This window comes from Podarcis tiliguerta (genome assembly GCF_965153285.1).
Source record: "Podarcis tiliguerta genome assembly, chromosome: 5".
In the NCBI taxonomy this organism is placed as follows: Eukaryota; Metazoa; Chordata; class Lepidosauria; order Squamata; family Lacertidae; genus Podarcis; species Podarcis tiliguerta.
Genome location: NC_139538.1, coordinates 33,490,046 through 33,508,393, shown reverse-complemented (window position 1 = coordinate 33,508,393; position 18,348 = coordinate 33,490,046). Strand labels below are relative to the sequence as shown.

Sequence of the window (18,348 nt, the reverse complement as noted above, 5' to 3'; positions counted from 1 at the left end):
TCAGATCAGAACGTGTCCACCTCTGCCAGGGTAGCTCAATATGGAGCTGCTGCATGTGAAACTCATTTTTAGCAAAGTTATGATTTTTTTTCTCTATGCCTGGCAGTCTACAGTACAATACACTTACTAGGAATTTTATTGTTGTGGTTCTCTTATTTTGCTTTCTTTCTTAATATTTTATCTGTTTCTTTAATCTTTCTTTTTTGAATACCGGTCATTGACCATAATAAAGAGATCAATTCATCGACTAAGGAGTTTTGATCTTTTAAAACTCTTGAGTCAATCAGTTGATCTCTTTACTATGGTCAATGACCGGTACTCAAAAAATAAACTAACTAGATAGATAGATAGATAGATAGATAGATAGATATAGAGTTATATTTATATATAGTAATATATAAAATATTAAGAACTAACAATTATAACAAATTAACAATTCTGTCATAAGGTAAACCAGCCAAACTACAACAACAAAAATTAAAATTTCCAGTTCAACCAAATGTCTACATAAAAACAAACACAAAACATTCAAATAGATTAAGGAACCAGATTAGCCACAGTTCCCAGCCTGTTTTTCATTTGTGGTGACCTACTCTCTCCCCCTGTCTCACACCCAAAGGGAACCTGATTCTGAGCCAACAGCCTCTCACTCTGTGGTTTCTGAGTAGCTGAACGCCCTTGGCAACTTACTTTCCTCCAATCTATTAGGCTCTCGCCCTGAGTGGCATGAATCATTGCCCACAAGCACCCACCTCAGAAACAAAGCAAAAGAAGAAAAAACCACATGAGAGAAAGAGGATGTCAGTAAACCACATTGGGTGTTTCTCTGCCCTTCTCAGTTCTGAAGAAATTCATGGGTTGCAAGGTCAGTAGGAAGCTGCTTAGGAAGAGACATGCAGATGGATTTGTTAGTCTCTCCCCTCTCTCTTCTCCTTACCCGCTGGCACAAACTGTGTTCAATGTCCTCCAGGGTCTTGGGGGAAGCATCTGTGGCTTCACCCCTTGTCTTGCCTGAAACACCGCCCAATTTCAATGAAAATGCCCTTGCCCAATTTCTTCTGACAACAGAATTGGGAGCGCACTCTTTGAACACCTGCACAGGTGCAAGTCCAACAGATCAGCTTTCCTCAACCTGGGCGTCCTACAAATGTGGTTGGACTCCAACTTCCATCAGCCCCATCCCAGGGAAGATGGGCGTCATAGCTGAAAACATTTTAAAGGCACCGAGTTTGTCAAAGATGGTGACAAAGGAATGCCCACCCTGAGAATTTTTATCCTTGATCTGATTTCAGTGAAATGCTGGCAATTTTCCGTAACAAGTGTGATTATTTCAAGGCCTGTCACAGCCTGTTACACTCTGGAAATCAATGGCACACAACAATTTGTAGTTACACTGAATTCCATGTTGTTTTCCTAAACTGTTCAAGGAATCTAAATTGTATTAAAAAATTGAACTTTTCATTCATGTTACTTGTGGGCTCACCTTACCCATACATGACAACTCAACTGCTTTGATCTGTCAGACTGGCAGGTGCCACCTAGTACTCATTCCACACTTATTCTTTAGGCAGGCCTATCCAGACATGTAGAAGTTGAGATAAAAACACATGTCTTTTAAGCCCATTTTTCATTTTAATTATCTTTTTAAATACCTGTTTTTGAGTCTTTTGTTGATAATGCTAGTGTTTTATTTTTCTTTTCTGTAGACCGCTTAGAGGTTTGACTCTTTTTTTTATATACAATCAACCAGTATACTGTGCAATGTTTGAAAAATCAATAAATCTCATAGCATAGGGTTAAGCCCCTGTTGATTCCCTTTGCTGTGGTTGAATGAATGTTCCTAGACTGATCCACTTGCAAGATTATTAAACTCATCCTAGCAGGAAACTCTGCTTCAAAAGGCAGGTTGACCTCTAAGCATTTTGTTAAAATCTGATAAGTTACTAATGTACAATGCAATCTTATGCATACAGTGGTACCTCTGGTTATGTACTTAATTTGTTCCGGAGGTCCGTTCTTAACCTGAAACTGTTCTTAACCTGAGGTACCACTTTAGCTAATGGGGCCTCCCACTGCCGCCACACCGCTGCTGCACTCTTCGTGACCCCATGGACCAGAGCACGCCAGTCACTCCTGTTTTCCACTGCCTCCCGCAGTTTGGTCAGGCTCATGTTTGTAGCTTCGAGAACACTGCCCAACCATCTCGTCCTCTGTTGTCCCCTTCTCCTTGTGCCCTCCATCTTTCCCAACATCAGGGTCTTTTCCAGGGAGTCTTCTCTTCTCATGAGGTGGCCAAAGTATTGGAGCCTCAACTTCACAGTAGGAAATAGTTGCTCATATTTCCCCCCTATTCAGTTTTGAATGTCTGTCTCCAATTTTCTTTCAAACAGATGAAGAAAGACGCAGTTGACACAAATGAGTGGCTTGCAGATATTAAGCTCCTTCTGTGATGAAGAATCTAATGATGATTAATTAATGCTGTCATTCGCATGAGAAATATGGCTAATTGAGACAATCTTCCACTCTGCCTTTAATCCACAGTAATAAGGTATGTAAACAGGATGAAAAGCAGTGCAACATAGGACTAGAACTCTGCAACCCCAAAAATAGGCTAGTTAGCCCAAACCAGTCCCCTTAGAGTTGCCATGCAGTGGTTTCAGAATTAGGGTAGCAGGAGGTGTTGGGCAGAGGGAGGAAACAGTGGGCTGCCTTGCCAGATGGTGAAGTGAAGAAATACACATTAATATCTAAGGATGGGAGGCATTTTGGTCCAAGCTACAAAACTGCCCCAAATGCCAGGTCACAATGCTATGTTGATTTTGGAAAACGTAAGTTTCAGAATATCACTACTACCGAGGTCCTAATTTGGCTCGCAAGTCCATTTTCTCCAAGCCATGTTGGGTATGGGCAGGTAAAGTTATGACTACCAGCCAAAAGAGGGGTTATCGCTTTGTTTGTTGTTGTGTGCTTTTTCTGTGATTTTATACTGCAGCCCCCCTGTGACCCTCAGATGAAGGGTGGTATATAAATTTAATAAATAATAATGATAACAATAATTTGCAAGCACTACCCATCAGCTGAATCTTGGTGCCTGCAAAACCCCATGCCTTGCCTGCAGTTTGATTGCAACATGTACAAATGAAGAAAACAAGGGTTACAGGCACCACCGATGAGCTGCCTCCATTGGTCTGATTTCAGATTTGTCTGAAGCCATCATTGCTTTAAAAGGAGCAGCAGCCTTTGGTCTCCCTATATCTATGATGCATCCTGATAGAAGCGACAGGAGGGTATGTTGTTGTTGTTTTCTAAAGGAAATTGTGGTGAGCAAAAGGCATAAGACCAAAACAAAACAAAAGCCTAAGCAAACACCACCTCAATAAACTGAGATTTGTTTCTGCAGCCATGACTTCAGCTAGAGAAGGGATGCATGGAACTCTGGGAAATATTGCATAAAGACATGTAAGAGTCTATGGCATTATGAATCTGATATAGCTATATTATAGCCACTACTATTTATTCTACTTAATATTGAATGTTCTCTATATGATCTGCAGTGCAATTGTGTGCGCACTTACACGAAAGTCAGTCCCACTGAATACACCAGAAGTTGCTTCTGAGTAAACATGCATTTGATTTTGGATGTCCTTGATCCTGTAAAATCTACACTGTAGATAATCATTACCATGCTCCCACGATAATTCAAGCTGAAGAGAGGATGCCTTTATTTTTCCTGTTGATTTCGCATTGCTGTTTGGATAAGGGAATATTCTCTTTTGGTGCAAGTGCAGCATTTCCTTGTTCGCTCAACAGCCAGCAAGATCCCAGCTGAAACAAACCAAATACAGCAATGTAAAACTGGTGATGAAATATATGTCTTATCTCAGTGCTTCTCAAACATTCTGGAGTTGGATTTACCTGTAAGTTTACAGAGCTCTCACTCCACACATCCTTTTTACTGTGCATTCATTATGATTTGCGCTCATATTGCTATTGGGGAGGTCACACATGATCTTGATTTCAATACTCCTTGAACCTGCAAACATTTTGGGGTGGATCTACTATTTCATTTGCAGCCATTGCATTTGCCATAACTGAGAACCCTTAGCTTTTTATACCACCAATATTCTGGTTTATTTTTGGTCCCGCTTTTGTTGCGCTATATCCCCTCCCGACAGCAGTAACATGGTGGCATCAGGATAACATCACAGAACAAATGAGAGCAGAGAAATCCACCATGAATGCACTCAAATTGTGCCAAGAACACGTTGCAGAACACAGTTGAAATAAAGCACCAGTCGAGGGGGGTCTTCAGTCTTTCAAGATCTACTTTTCCCTCAGCAACAGAAAGCACAGGGCTGGCACACCAGTAGTGAACGCTGATTGGATTTTCTACATTGCATTTCAGCATTGATATAAGTCTGTGTCAACAGCAAGCGTTTGAATAGGATTTAAAAATGACATGTAGGAAAGGAGAGAGGGAGCCGGTCTTGCCTAAGCGGCCTCACAACGCTAACAGTATGTTGTGGCCCAGTGTAAGAAAATAAACCCCGGAGATAAGAGCATTTGAATTCTACTCAGCAACTTATTGGGAACAAGATGACTGCATATGTATTGCCCCCCAAAAGAGGCTAAAGGTTTACATTAAAGTTGCACTTGCTCACCTATATGAATAAACACAAGCTATCTCACCATAGTGGAGAAGACGATGACCAATTGACCAGTGTGCCTTCTGCTGTCCAGGTGCTGACTGCAGGTGGACTCCTCCAGCTCACCTTTCTTATGGTTCTTTGTCTTTAATTAGGAAGACTTGGATTGAAAAGCCCTTTCGGAAAACCATCCTCTGTAAAGTTAGTTAGTTACTGTATTTTTCGCTCTATAAGACGCACCAGACCACAAGACGCACCTAGTTTTTGGAGGAGGAAAATTTAAAAAAATTCTGAATCTCTCTTACTGTTCTGGCTTATGGGATAGCTGTGCAGCCTGTGTTCGCTCCATAAGACGCACACACATTTCCCCTTACTTTTTAGGAGGGAAAAAGTGAGTCTTATAGAGCAAAAAATACGGTAGTTAGGTTCGTTGGCCACAACGCAAAGGAATCCCAAAGTGATTTACAAGAAAAATCAAATTGCAAATTACATAATAAAATACCCATAAAACTATACAAATATTCTCAAAGCACACATCCGTAAACAAGATGGGCACATGGGCACAATGCCTTAACACAAATTCATATTAGGGCAAACACACTTGAAAGGAAGAAAGTCCTTTCAAATTCTCAAACCTCCTCCACCTTGATTGAATGAACTTTGCATCCCATATGCTGTAATATAGAAACCAGCATGGAGTCATTGATGCTTCTGTTCACAGTGCAAATACCTGAACTGGAGCTCCACTTTCCTTTTTATGTCTCTGCTTTTCATTTTATTTTGATTTCAATTCACACTAGAGAATTTCCCTAGATAACCTTCCCACCCCACACAAATCACATCTGGATTCCTCCACAGAGGGCAAATGATTAGTGACTCCATACAGCAATCCTCCTGAGCCAGCAAACCTCATCAGCTTTCATGCCGAATGCCTGTGGGCTGCAGTTTCAGAGGCCATAACTTTCCATCATTGTCTTTAAAGACTATATGTCTGTTTTTGTCACACGTATACTTCTGTCCACCCGTGGGTGCAATTTTCCTTTTATTACCCTGTACTGCTGTTGCCTGTGAATTTTTACCAAGTTCTGTGGGGAGGGGACTGGGTCTCAGTGGCAGAGCCTGCGTTCCACATGCTGAAGGTCCCATACTCAGTGCCTGGTGCCTCCAATTAAAACAGTCAGGTAGCAGTTGGTGAGAATGTCGTCTGCCTGAGACCCTGGGAAGCTGCTGGAGACAATAAGGGACTAGATGGAGACAAAGGAAACTGTCCACTGGAGGCAGATCCTTTAGATCAGGCACATCCAACAGGTAGACTGTGATTTACCGGTAGATCACAGGGCGTCTGTGGTAGATCACTGGTAGATCACTGGCTCCCCCCAAAGAAGCTCAACAGCTTTGGATCCCCTAAAAAAAGTTCAACATTTTTGCCCTGCACCCCCCAAAAATGGGGCTTTCCACCTCCCTAAGAAAATCTCAACAACTTTGACCTGACCCCCCCCCCCCAAAAAAAGGCGGTAGTTCACTGCCAGTTTTTAACTCTGTGAGTCTCTTGGGAGTTGTACACCCCTGCTTTAGATCATATTGGACATTGCCCTACATATTTTGATCTGCTTGCCTCCTTACTTACATCCAGTCCCGTGACTGGCGTGCTAAGATGAAGCTTTTTACACAGTTGTGTGATTCTTCTCTGGCTTCATTCGTCAAATCTCTTCTATGAAGAATATTCACATTGGCCAGGCTCCAGCTATTACTGACGGCTACTGTAGAGGGCAGGGGGAAGAAACACTTCTATTCAGCCATAAGTTGGATAATATCTATTTTAGTCCATTCGTGGGAGTTGAGAAGTTGAGTCATTTTATTGTCCTATCATGGAGGACATTCATAATAGCTATCTGACTCACTTTTTACCAGGAAAAGCCAACTGATTGGTATCTAAGAATCTTATTTTCTTCTTATTTTTGGCTAAGAGCTCGGTTATTGCAAAGTGGCAACTTTTACATAAGCATTTAATGCTTGTGAAGAAACGTACCCTTCTATTACTAATAACTCATATTAATTTCCCGTTAGAAAATGGAATCAGTTTGTGGGCGCTGCTTAAACTATTTTACCACCCAATCCTTTAAATGTCTAGTGAAATGTAATTCCCATTGAGCTCAGTGGGGCTTCCTCTCAGGTACCTGACTCTGCAAGATTGGAGCCTTCATGGATATTACCTGCATAATGAAATGTTTAATGATTTCATTCAGTCTGTAACTGGAGTCATTTTATTAAATTTATGTAAATTGTTTTATAGAGCCACTATAATAATTTCATGTTCTTACAACCTATAACCGTAAAATACATTATGCTATGGGAAGGGAGAAAGCATGTGCAGCTACTCCCCAGCACACCAACATTGGCACTGCACATGCAGAGACAAAACATCTGGATGCCACATAAAGATTCCTGCATCAAAGTACTAAAAGCAAAGTGCCCAAACTCATCATAGTCGAACAATACCTTTATCAGGACCATCTAAAACAGGCATAGGCAAACTCGGCCCTCCAGATGTTTTGGGACTACAACTCTCATGATCCCTAGCTAACAGGACCAGTGGTCAGGGATGATGGGAATTGTAGTCCCAAAAACATCTGGAGGGCCGAGTTTGTCTATGCCTGATCTAAAAAGTAGGCTTTGAATTCTCCAGTACTCATTGCATTGGATGTTATGTAAATCAGGAATTCAATGACCCAATGTTGTAATCACAAAATATATCTTTTCCCACAGTCTTCAGAAGGAGTGTAGAGGGAAATTACACACTTAGGTCACAAAGGTCATCGTGTCTACTCAGAAGCTGCATTGAATTTAATGCAGCCTCAGCTGAAACAGGCTCTACTAAGAGTTCTGCATGCCATACTGTCAGGGAACTGCCATCAGTGCCGGAGGGAGAGAGCAAAAGCCAGAAGGATTCCAGAGAGCATCCAAGGATCGGGAGAAGCAGCCCATCTTCTGGGGAAGAGAATCAGAGTAGCACCAGTGGAGAAGGGGGGCAGATGGGGGAAGCGGCGAGGCGGTCCCATGACTCCTTGCCGGGGACCAGCAGGGAGAGTAGAGGTCCTCCGCTGCCCACACCCTCTTTGCGCAGAAGGCTTTCGCGCAGAGAGAGTAGGAGAAGACTAGGCATCAAAGAGCTTCTTTGCTGGAAGAAGTTTAAGAAACGCCCACTGACGGATTCTGCCAGCGATTGAGTCAGCCACGGGTGAGTGGCTGTCCGGACAGAAAAGTTTCACTTTGGCAACCCAGCCAGGTGTTTGCACCCAGCCGAGGAGATAAGCACCGGCTTACTCACGAGCAACCCCTAGAACCATTACACATACCCTCCAACATTTCTCTGATGTAAATAGGGACATTCCATACCCTCCAACGTTTCTCCAATGAAAGCAGGGACGCTTCCGGGTCATGTGGCCAACATGACTAAGCCATTTCTGGCGGACCAGAGCAGCGCACGGAAACGCTATTTACCTTCCCGCCGGAACGGTACCTATTTATCTACTTGCACTTGACATACTAGGTGGGCAGGAGCAGGGACCGAGCAACAGGAGCTCACCCCGTCGCAGGGATTCGAACCTCCGACCTTCCAATCAGCAAGCCCTAGGCTCTGTGGCTTAACCCACAGCGCTTATACCCAGAACAAACTTAGTTGGTCTCTAAGGCGCTACTGGAAAGTTTTTTATTTTTTTATTTATTTCAACTGCATCAGACCAACACGGCTACCTACCTGAGTCAAGGAGGATGTGAGGAAGGGACAGTAGCATAGCTGTCAACTTTTCCCTTTTCTTGTGAGGAATCCTATTCGGAATAAGGGAATTTCCCTTAAAAGGGGGGGAAAGTTGACAGCTATGGACAGTAGGAGGTGTGGCTGGGGAGAGGGGGCAGCCTGGTAGAGAGTCCTGAGGACCAGAGAGACAGGTGTGGAGGGCTGCATTTGGCCACAGACCTGAGGTTCCCTCGCCCCCTCCGTCCTATGGATAACTGGATAGCTCAGTTGGTTAGAGTGTGGTGCTGATAATGCCAAGGTTGCACGTTGTATGGGACAGCAGCATATTCCTGCATTTCAGGGGGTCAGACTAGATGATCCTCAGGGTCCCTTCTAGCTCTAGAATTCTATGATTCTATGTGTAGAATCAATAAAGTGCTTTATTTGATAGTATTAGGGATGTCATTTCCATTCCTACCACTACGCAGTACATCTTGCTTTCCACTATTTAATGTACTGTACCCAATTCTTTATCTATGTTACAAATTTGAGGTAATTAATGATGTCATTATTTCCATACCAGTCAATTTAAAGGAAATGTCAAAACAATGCACAAGAAAACTGTTGTTAATTACGCATTGCAGTCATCCCCAAACTTCCCCCATCCACCCACCATGAACCGCTTTGTACATTATTGAGGATCTTGGGAGACCGCTTAAATATTTTTCTTCCTTTTATAGCTATTTTAATGTGCTGTCCTAGTTATATTGTATTTTTATTGCTACTTTTAGTCCTTATATATAGTATTCCGATTTGAATTCCATAGAATTCAAATCGTAATGCAATAAAATTGAATACAATATAACAAAGGTAAAGGTAAAGGTACCCCTGCCCGTACGGGCCAGTCTTGCCAGACTCTAGGGTTGTGCGCCCATCTCACTCTAGAGGCCGGGAGCCAGCGCTGTCCGCAGACACTTCCGGGTCACGTGGCCAGCATGACAAGCTGCATCTGGCGAGCCAGCACAGCACACGGAATGCCGTTTACCTTCCCGCTGGTAAGCGGTCCCTATTTATCTACTTGCACCCGAAGGTGCTTTCGAACTGCTAGGTTGGCAGGTGCTGGGACCGAACGACGGGAGCACACCCCACCGCGGGGATTCGAACCGCCGACCATGCGATCGGCAAGTCCTAGGCCTGAGGTTTTACCCACAGCGCCACCCGCGTCCCACTACAATATAACAAAGGAAGTAATAAAAATAAATTCAATATGAATATTTAATGTGATAGATGGGCCATCTTCAGCCACAAATCCACAGACTTGCTGAAGCCCAAGATAGCCCAAGATAGGGAAATGGGTGGTACATTAAATGAATTAAAATCTCCGGAACCAGAGATGGACCCAAGGGTACTAAAGGAGCTGTAATCTCAGAGCCTTTGCCTATAATCTTTGAGAATTACTAGAGAACAGGTTAGGTCCCTGTGGACTGGAGACCACAAGTTTAACCTGAGCCAACAATGTCATGCAGCAGCAAAAAAAGCTAATGCTATTCTAGGCTGCATCAACAGTCGTATAGTATCCAAATATAGTAATAATAGCAATAGTCCCACTCTATTAATAATAGAAGTAGCAATAGTAATAGTAAGTCTCACTCTATTCTGTCTTGATCAGACCACACCTGGAGTTCTGGGCACCTCAGTTTAAGAAGGATGTTGACAAGCTGGAACGTGTGCAAAGGAGGGGGATCAAGATGATCAAGGGTCTGGAAAACCAAGCCTTATGAGGAGCGCTTGAAGGAGCTGGGCATGTTTAGCCTGGAAAAGAGGAGACTGAGAGGAGATAGGATAAAGGTAAAAGGTAAAGGGACCCTTGACCGTTAGGTCCAGTCGTGGATGACTCTGGGGTTGCGGCGCTCATCTCACTTCATTGGCCAAGGGAGCCAGCATACAGCTTCCGAGTCATGTGGCCAGCATGACTAAGCCGCTTCTGGCGAGCCAGAGCAGTGCACCTTCCCGCCGGAGCGGTACCTATTTATCTACTTGTACTTTGACGTGCTTTCGAACTGCTAGAGCTGCGACCGAGCAGGAGCTGGGACCGAGCAACGGGAGCTCACCCCGTCACAGGGATTCGAACCGCCGACCTTCCAATCAGCAAGCCCTAGGCTCTGTGGTTTATGTTAAGTTGTGGGTGAACATATCAGACGACACTCTGATTCTTCAAAGCAGCTCTTTATTTGTAAGCTGGAACAGAACAGAACAGCAAACAGCTCAGCTGGCCTGCTTTTATAGGCAGCCGGCTGTCAACATTGTAGCAACAACAACCCAGGGTTTCCCACCTAAAGTAACTGACGTGGACCTGAGTGAAAACTACATACACAATACTCCTTTTGGCCAGGGTGAGAACTTCAGTACATAACACCTTAGACCACAGATAAATAGATAAATAGGTAACACTTCAAATACCTTAAGAGCTGTCACAAGGAGGAGGCAGCAAGCTTATTTTCTCCTGCTCTGGAGGGTCGGACCAGAACCAATGGATTCAAGTTGCAAAAAAGGAAATTCTGACTAAGTATTAGGAACAACTTTCTGACAGTAAGAGTTGTTCGACAGTGGAACAGGCTCCTTTGGGGGGTGGTGGTCTTTCCTTCCTTAGAGGCTTTTAAGCAGACATTGGATGGCCATCTGTCAGGGATGCTTTAGCTGAGATTCGCGCATTGCAGGGGCTTGGACGATGACCCTCAGGGTCCCTTCCAACTCTATGATTCCTCCAATTCTATGATTCTACCATCAGAATGAAGCATATGAACCACTGGTAGTCCAAGGACCACAGTATGTAATCCTCTGATTTATTGACTGTGGGCTATTTAAACAATAAAAACAAAGGGCACGATGAGCAAACACTGATCATATTTGCTGGCCTGACATTGATTGTATTCTCTGGCTTTACATTCTGGATCCAGGACAAAAAAGCAAGCAGCAGCCATTTCCACTTCCGACAGATATCTGTGGCCATTGTATAGTTTCTCATTTGGCAGGCCACCTCAACAAAGGCTGAGTGTTGATAGTAGCATAAAGTTTCTGGCAGATGTAATGTTTTTGATTAGGGATTCTAAGAACTTTATGTTTTATGAAACAAAATAAAATAAAAATCCATCCAGTAGCACCTTAGAGACCAACTAAGTTTGTTATTGGTGTGAGCTTTTGTGTGCATACACACTTTTTCAGATACACGAAGTAGTATTTTTTTATTTTGATTCGACTACGGCAGACCAACACAGCTACCTACCTGTAACTAGATTTATGTTTTATGGTTATGGAAAGTTAAGTTGCAAAGAGAACAGCTTGTTATCTTGTATCTATAGCAGACCCATCACATTGTAGAAGTGCATTTGATTGTGGGAGCTGCTGGTGTTTCTTTGCATCTCTCTAGTTTTGAACATCTTCGGAGCCACTTGTATGTGTGTTTCACAGACAAGCAAAGAGGCAGGTGTCCCTAGTTAAAGGGGATGAGAACGTTGGCTCTTTGGCTTTGCTAAATTTGGTGGGGCTCCTCTTGTCCACTATTCTCAAGAAAAGGAAACCTCCCTTTGATGCCAAGCAAAAACAGATATCCAATTCAGCTCCAGACCACAACACAGACAAAGAATTAAGCTCTCCTCTCTTTATAGGACTTATTCACACTTACCTTCTGCTCCGCTCTTTCCAGGCACAAGTCTGCGCTTAAAGCTTCGTGTCTAAACACTCTTTTCTTTTTCTTTCTTTTTTTTGCGCTGGAGCTGAAGTGCAACGAACAGCCATTCAGGTTTCCCACAGATTGCCATTTGCTCTGATTCAGCTTCTTATAGTGCAGGTTTTTGCAGGGAAAGATCCAGAGCAAAAGAAAAATGAAATAATTCTTTTAGAACTTGGATATGGAGCTTTAAATTGCAGTCCGTGCCTGGAAAGCGTGGAGGAAAGGCGAGTGTGAATAAACAAATAATCCCAATCCATCTCACATTTCCTTGCAGCAACCAATTTTTTAGGTGGGGAGTTACTCAAGAGCTAAAGATAGGAAATCATCACATTTAGTTTGGCCTTGAAACTCACTTCGGTGTCAAAAGCAGTTTGCCAGCTTCATGAGGCACTGCTATTTATAAAAAAAATAATAAGCCAATGTACCATTAGGTCCACAGCACTGGATTAATGGTTGGTTGTTTGTTAGCTAGCTCTGATACTTCATATTGCTTCCTAAATATGGGCTTTTATTTCATTTATTTAGAGCATTTGTACCCCAACCTTCAGCAAAGGCTCCCAGATTGGTTTATTTAGGATTATAAATCAATATGATTATAACTTTATTTAAAAATGTGAAGTTGCTGGGGTTTTTTTGGGGGGGGGCATTCCAATTTTCTGTGGATTAACATCCTTTGAAAAATATTCCATTGATTCGAATAGACAGACTGTCCGCTTCTGCAGCAATTTGTTCCATGACTTTAGAGGCATATAGCCCATCTTTCTTTTCTACAGATTAATAACTGCTTCCCATTTTAGAGCAAAAAAAGGAAGTATCCCACAGTGACTGAAATTGCCAAACTTCTGCGTATTTCCACTTAAAAGAATCAATGGCCACATTCTTTTTACCTATATGTTTTCGGGAATTTATCATCAGTCTCCATTTGCGGCAACTAGCTGTGTGACACACACGTCCAACAAAGTCTCTTTTCATTATAATTAGTTAAAGCAAGGCTCCTGCTAAAAGACTTCAGACTTCTCCAGCTAAATAATCAGTCTGCTGTGTTCTGAATTCAATGAAGCCATAATAAGTTTAATATGAAAGGCACTCCTTGCATTAAAGTTCTTACTTTTTTGTGAAAAGAACCATGTACACAAAATGATGCATTTATAAGGAGCCCATTATGCAGATGACTTCCTTTATTCTGGAATAAATCCACTACCAATGCCTGTATAATTGTAAATTTGTGCAAGTGCCCAACGAGGAGAAAAGCAATGAGACTGCAGAGTTAGCACAGGAATGAGCAAGGACTGGTAGCAGTTTAATCAATGAGAATCAATTCCAAACTGACAGGTTCAAAGAGACTATAAATATGAGGTTGAACGTATTAAATTGAAAAGCATCTTCCTGGGAGACAGCTGTGGAATTTTATTGCTTCAACATACCTTAATAGTACAGTATTGACCAAAAAGGAGGAGGTAAAAGCTGCAGAATATCTAAGAGAGAACCATCAGAAAAAAGATAGTGACTGTCTGGGATAACTCGGGTGGTAGATGTTATGTACTAACCTTGGATCCTAGAACAATAGGCAAGTAGGATCCTAGAATGCAAAAACTGATTGGCTTGCAAGAGAAGACCAATCAGGCTCCAGGAGGAAGTTAATCAGCCTGTTAGGCTGGTAGGATCGTAGAATGCAACAACTGATTGGCTTGCAGGAAAAGACCAATCAGGCTCCAGGAGGGAAGCAGAATCAGCCAATCAGACGGGACTCATTGTGTAAATAATGTATATAAAAGCCTGGCGTTTGGGGGGCAATTCAGTCACTGTTTTACAAGCTGCAATAAAGAGCATGAAATCACTACGGGACTCTGAGTATATTCAGTATAGCATTAGATGCTTAATATTAGGGTCATGGGTTTGAGCCCCAGATTGGGCAAAAGATTATTGCATTGCAAGGGGTTGGAATAGATGATTCTTGTGGTTCCTTACAACTCTATAATTCTATGATTCTATTAATTCTGGCCAAGACATGCCAACTACATCCTTCATTGAAAAATTACTCAGGCTCAGTTAGTGGTTTGTCCATGGGAGCTAATTGTTAGGATATGTACCCAGCTGAAGAAGAATGACAAGAAAAACTGATGGACTATGCAGAAATGGCGAAAATAACAGGAAAAAATAGAGACAAAGACAATAGACAACTTTTAAAAAGACTGGGAACCATTTATGTTGTACTTACAGAATATTGCAAAGAAGTGGGTTTGATTAAACTCTTACAACTAATAAAACAAGAAACTCGAAAACAATTACAATATAAAAATGACAAGATCAGAATAATATTCAGATTTATGAAAGCTTTATTGAGAGATAATAAACCAGGCAGGAGAAATTAGTATGTAATGAACCAGAAGAGGGAGTTGAGGGAAACTGTGGGGAGGGGGAGGGGGGAATTTCGGAATTGTATTTTGCTTTTTTGTGGAGACAAAGTTATTGTGATGAACAAAATTTAATTAAAATTATTTTTATTTATTTTTTAGAAAAAGGAGATGTACCCAGATCATTCCTGAAGGGAAGATGACATCTTCCAGCCCCTCCAAGAGTAGATCTTAAAGTTTTTATGTGAAAGAAACTGCAGTTTTTGTAAAGAGAGTGGGGTAGGGAGAAAGAGAAAGAGAACTGAGAGCTAACAGTGATCTACTCTGAAAGCTCCTTCACGTACATGCATCTCTCTGTGTAGACCTGATGTGAGGGCTCATCCACACTGGGTCCCCGGTCCCCCCCCCCACTTTCCCTAAGCCCCCCCCCCCGCTCTTTAATTCTAAATCCAAACAAACAGCAATTGGGGTTTTCTGTGTGTTATGTACTGAGTTGAATAGGATGCAAAATGCAGCAGTCTGATTGGTCCTAGAACAATAGAATCCAAAATGCACCAGTCTGATTGGTCCGAGAACAATGCAGCAGTATGATTGGTCTGCAGGAGCCACCCAATCCAGCTCCAGGTTGAAATAAATCCACAACCTGATTGGCTTACAGGAGAATCCCGGAATTAGCCAATCATGTGCAGCTCATTGTGTAAATAATGTAAATAAAGCAGATATTTTGGGGAAACTTTCATTCGCCTCACCTGAATAAAGAAAATGAAATCCACTCTTGACTCCAAGTATATTTCACTGTGGATTGCAGTTTACTCCAAATTAGCAGTAAATAGCGGGTTTTCATGGGGAAAGCGCTGGGACAAAAATTAAAGTGCTCGGACCCACAGGTTTAAAGAGTACCTAGAAATGTGGCACAAAAGGAAGTCTGAATATGCCCTAAAATAACAGGCCTGCGGCTTCCTAGGAGTATTTGTGCTACTTGCTTCCACCGGTGCTATGCTCTACTTGTGTATTTTTTAATAAAGAAAATATTGCAAAGACACCAAAAGTCTTCATTGTTCAGGAAGTCAGACCCAGATAACTCTGCTTCTGAAACGTTGCCCTGCTCAGGAGACCGGGAACTGTAAATGAATGTAATATAGGCCTGTCGATATACGCAAATATTAGCTAGCAATTTTGCGATTTCGTCGACTGGTTTTGTTAAAAAGTCTTCAGCCACTGTGTACTTTTCCCTGCGTGCAATGAAAGCACTTGTGCAAAACACTGAAATGCAGCCAGGCCACCTGATTCACCTCCCCACACACTGGCATTTCCGAAAGTGAAGCTTTACTGAGAAAAAATAATTATTTGCTAGCTGGCTGGTTGCATTTCCCACACTGAGAAAGCAGTACTATTTTTAAAAGAGGAAGAAAGAATTAAAAGAAAAGATGTGACCAGTTCTTTCATGGGGGTATGACATTTCAGATAGATTAGGCAGAGTGAGGCAGACAATCGCTGCAGGGTGGATGGGAAAGATCATAGAATCATAGAGTTGGAAGAGACCACAAGGGCCATCGAGTCCAACCCCCTGCCAAGCAGGAACCACCATCAGAGCACTCCTGACATATGGTTGTCAAGCCTCTGCTTAAAGACCTCCAAAGAAGGAGACTCCACCACACTCCTTGGCAGCAAATTCCACTGTCAAACAGCTCTTACTGTCAGGAAGTTCTTCCTAATGTTTAGGTGGAATCTTCTTTCTTGTAGTTTGGATCCATTGCTCCGTGTCCGCTTCTCTGGAGCAGCAGAAAACAACCTTTCTCCCTCCTCTATGTGACATCCTTTTATATATTTGAACATGGCTATCATATCACCCCTTAACCTCCTCTTCTCCAGGCTAAACATGCCCAGCTCCCTTAGCCGTTCCTCATAAGGCATCGTTTCCAGGCCTTTGACCATTTTGGTTGCCCTCCTCTGGACACGTTCCAGTTTGTCAGTGTCCTTCTTGAACTGTGGTGCCCAGAACTGGATGGACAATGTTGGAGGGCAGAACTACAATATGTGGTGTGCCCTACATCTCCTGCTGCCATCAAGTGCAGGGGAGAGCATTGTCCCATCTGCACTGTTGAAGCCTTTGGAAAGGTTCCTGCCATTCCGAAAAGCAGACAACAATGGCAGGAAATTAAATATCTACTTGGATCCCCAGTTACTTTGGCTGCTTTCTCACAGCTAGTACAGGATGGGAGTTTTCCTGGGCTAATTTTGCAATACATTGCAGCAGCCTTTCATGATGTAATAATAATAATAATTTATTTATACCCGCCCATCTGGCGGAATTTCCCCAGCCACTATGGGTGGCTTCCAACAAAAGATTAAAAATACATTAAAACATCAGTCATTAAAAACTTCCCTAAACAGGGCTGCCTTCAGATGTCTTCTAAACATCAGATAGTTGTTTATTTCTTTGACATCTGATGGGAGGCCACAGGGCAGGCGCCACTACTGAGAAGGCTCTCTGCCTGGTTCCCTGGAACTTTGCTTCTTGCAATGAGGAAACTGCTGGACCTCAGTTGAATGATGGGGGTGGAGACTCACCTTCAGGTATACTGGGCCGAGGCCGTTTAGGACTCTAAAGGTCAGCACCAACACTTTGAATTGTGCTCGAAAATGTACTGGGAGCCAATGTAGGTCTTTCAAGATCAGTGTTATATGGTCTCGCCGGCTGCTCCCAGTCACCAGTCTGGCTGCCGCATTCTGGATCAGTTGTAGTTTCTGGGTCACCTTCAAAGGTAGCCCCAATGTAGAGCACATTGCAGCAGTCCAAGCGTGAGATAACCAGAGCATGCACCACTCTGGTGAGACAGTCCACGGGCAGGTAGGGTCTCAGCCTGCGTGCCAGATGGAGCTGGTAGACAGCTGCCCTGGACACAGAATTGACCTGCGCCTCCATGGACAGCTGCGAGTCTAAAATGACAGGGGCACAGTTACCCCATTCAGGACCAGGGAGTCCCCCACCCACCACCCACCCCGTCCACCCAAAACAGTACTTCTGTCTTATCAGGATTCAACCTCAACCTGTTAGGCACCATCCATCCTCCAACCATCTCCAGCAAACAACAGTACCATGGAATTGAAGAAGGAGAAGCTGTTCAGTAAAGGCAAATCTTTACTGGTACCAGGTTGGGCACTGGCCAAGGGCCAGGGGGGGCTCAGAAGGGCGCCTCATGGGCTGCATCCAGCTGTGCAGCCACTCTCTCCACCCCGGGCTCTCACATGGCTATTTTACTGGAAGGTGAATGGCACTGCTGCTTAAAAACAAACAAAAATACCCATAATGCAAAGCCCCAGAATACACATCTTTCCTACTTCACAATTACATAGATGTCAAACATGTACCCAAAATGGCATTTTCCATGTTTACTCAACCCTGTGACTCTCCCACCCACATCCTGAAACTTTCCAGAGATTGGCTCCAAAACTGGCTTGGAATATTTCGAAGCAATTAAATATCTAGTGAAACATGTTTTTAAAATGTATGTATATAATGGAATGTTAGGCAAAAGCTGTTAACAGAACAGACATGGCTCGTGGAATTAAAATTAATTTATGCTCATTCCAATAGACTCGAGTTTGCTGTCTGCAGATTAGGCTTTTCATAAGGATGTTTTTAACAGGGAGGATAATTGCATCCGTTTATAACAGAGGTGTGGGATGAAAAAAAGAAAAAAATGTTAGACAAAAGAAGGAGTGCAGATCATGCAGAGTGTCGTAGAAAAATACAAGCCCACAATGTTATGACTTTCCAAAGCTGAAATTCATCAGCTATGCTGTAATAATAAACCATTATAACACTTTTTTAGCGTGCACAAAACACTTGGCACGGGTTATACAGTAATTCTTTGCAAG

At 42.8% G+C, this 18,348-nt stretch overlaps 1 long non-coding RNA gene across 1 annotated transcript in view; it reads right to left on the bottom strand.

Moving 5' to 3' along the window:
• Positions 1-815: 815 nt before the first annotated feature.
• LOC310678736 overlaps positions 816-18,348 on the bottom strand; it is a 34,503-nt gene continuing 16,970 nt past the window's right edge. The window contains exons 2-5 of the long non-coding RNA XR_014511914.1: positions 6,274-6,406; positions 4,690-4,840; positions 3,576-3,825; positions 816-1,357 (exon numbers count right to left, since the gene is read on the bottom strand). This is a non-coding gene — a long non-coding RNA (uncharacterized lncRNA). The remainder of the gene's footprint in view (positions 1,358-3,575; positions 3,826-4,689; positions 4,841-6,273; positions 6,407-18,348) is intronic.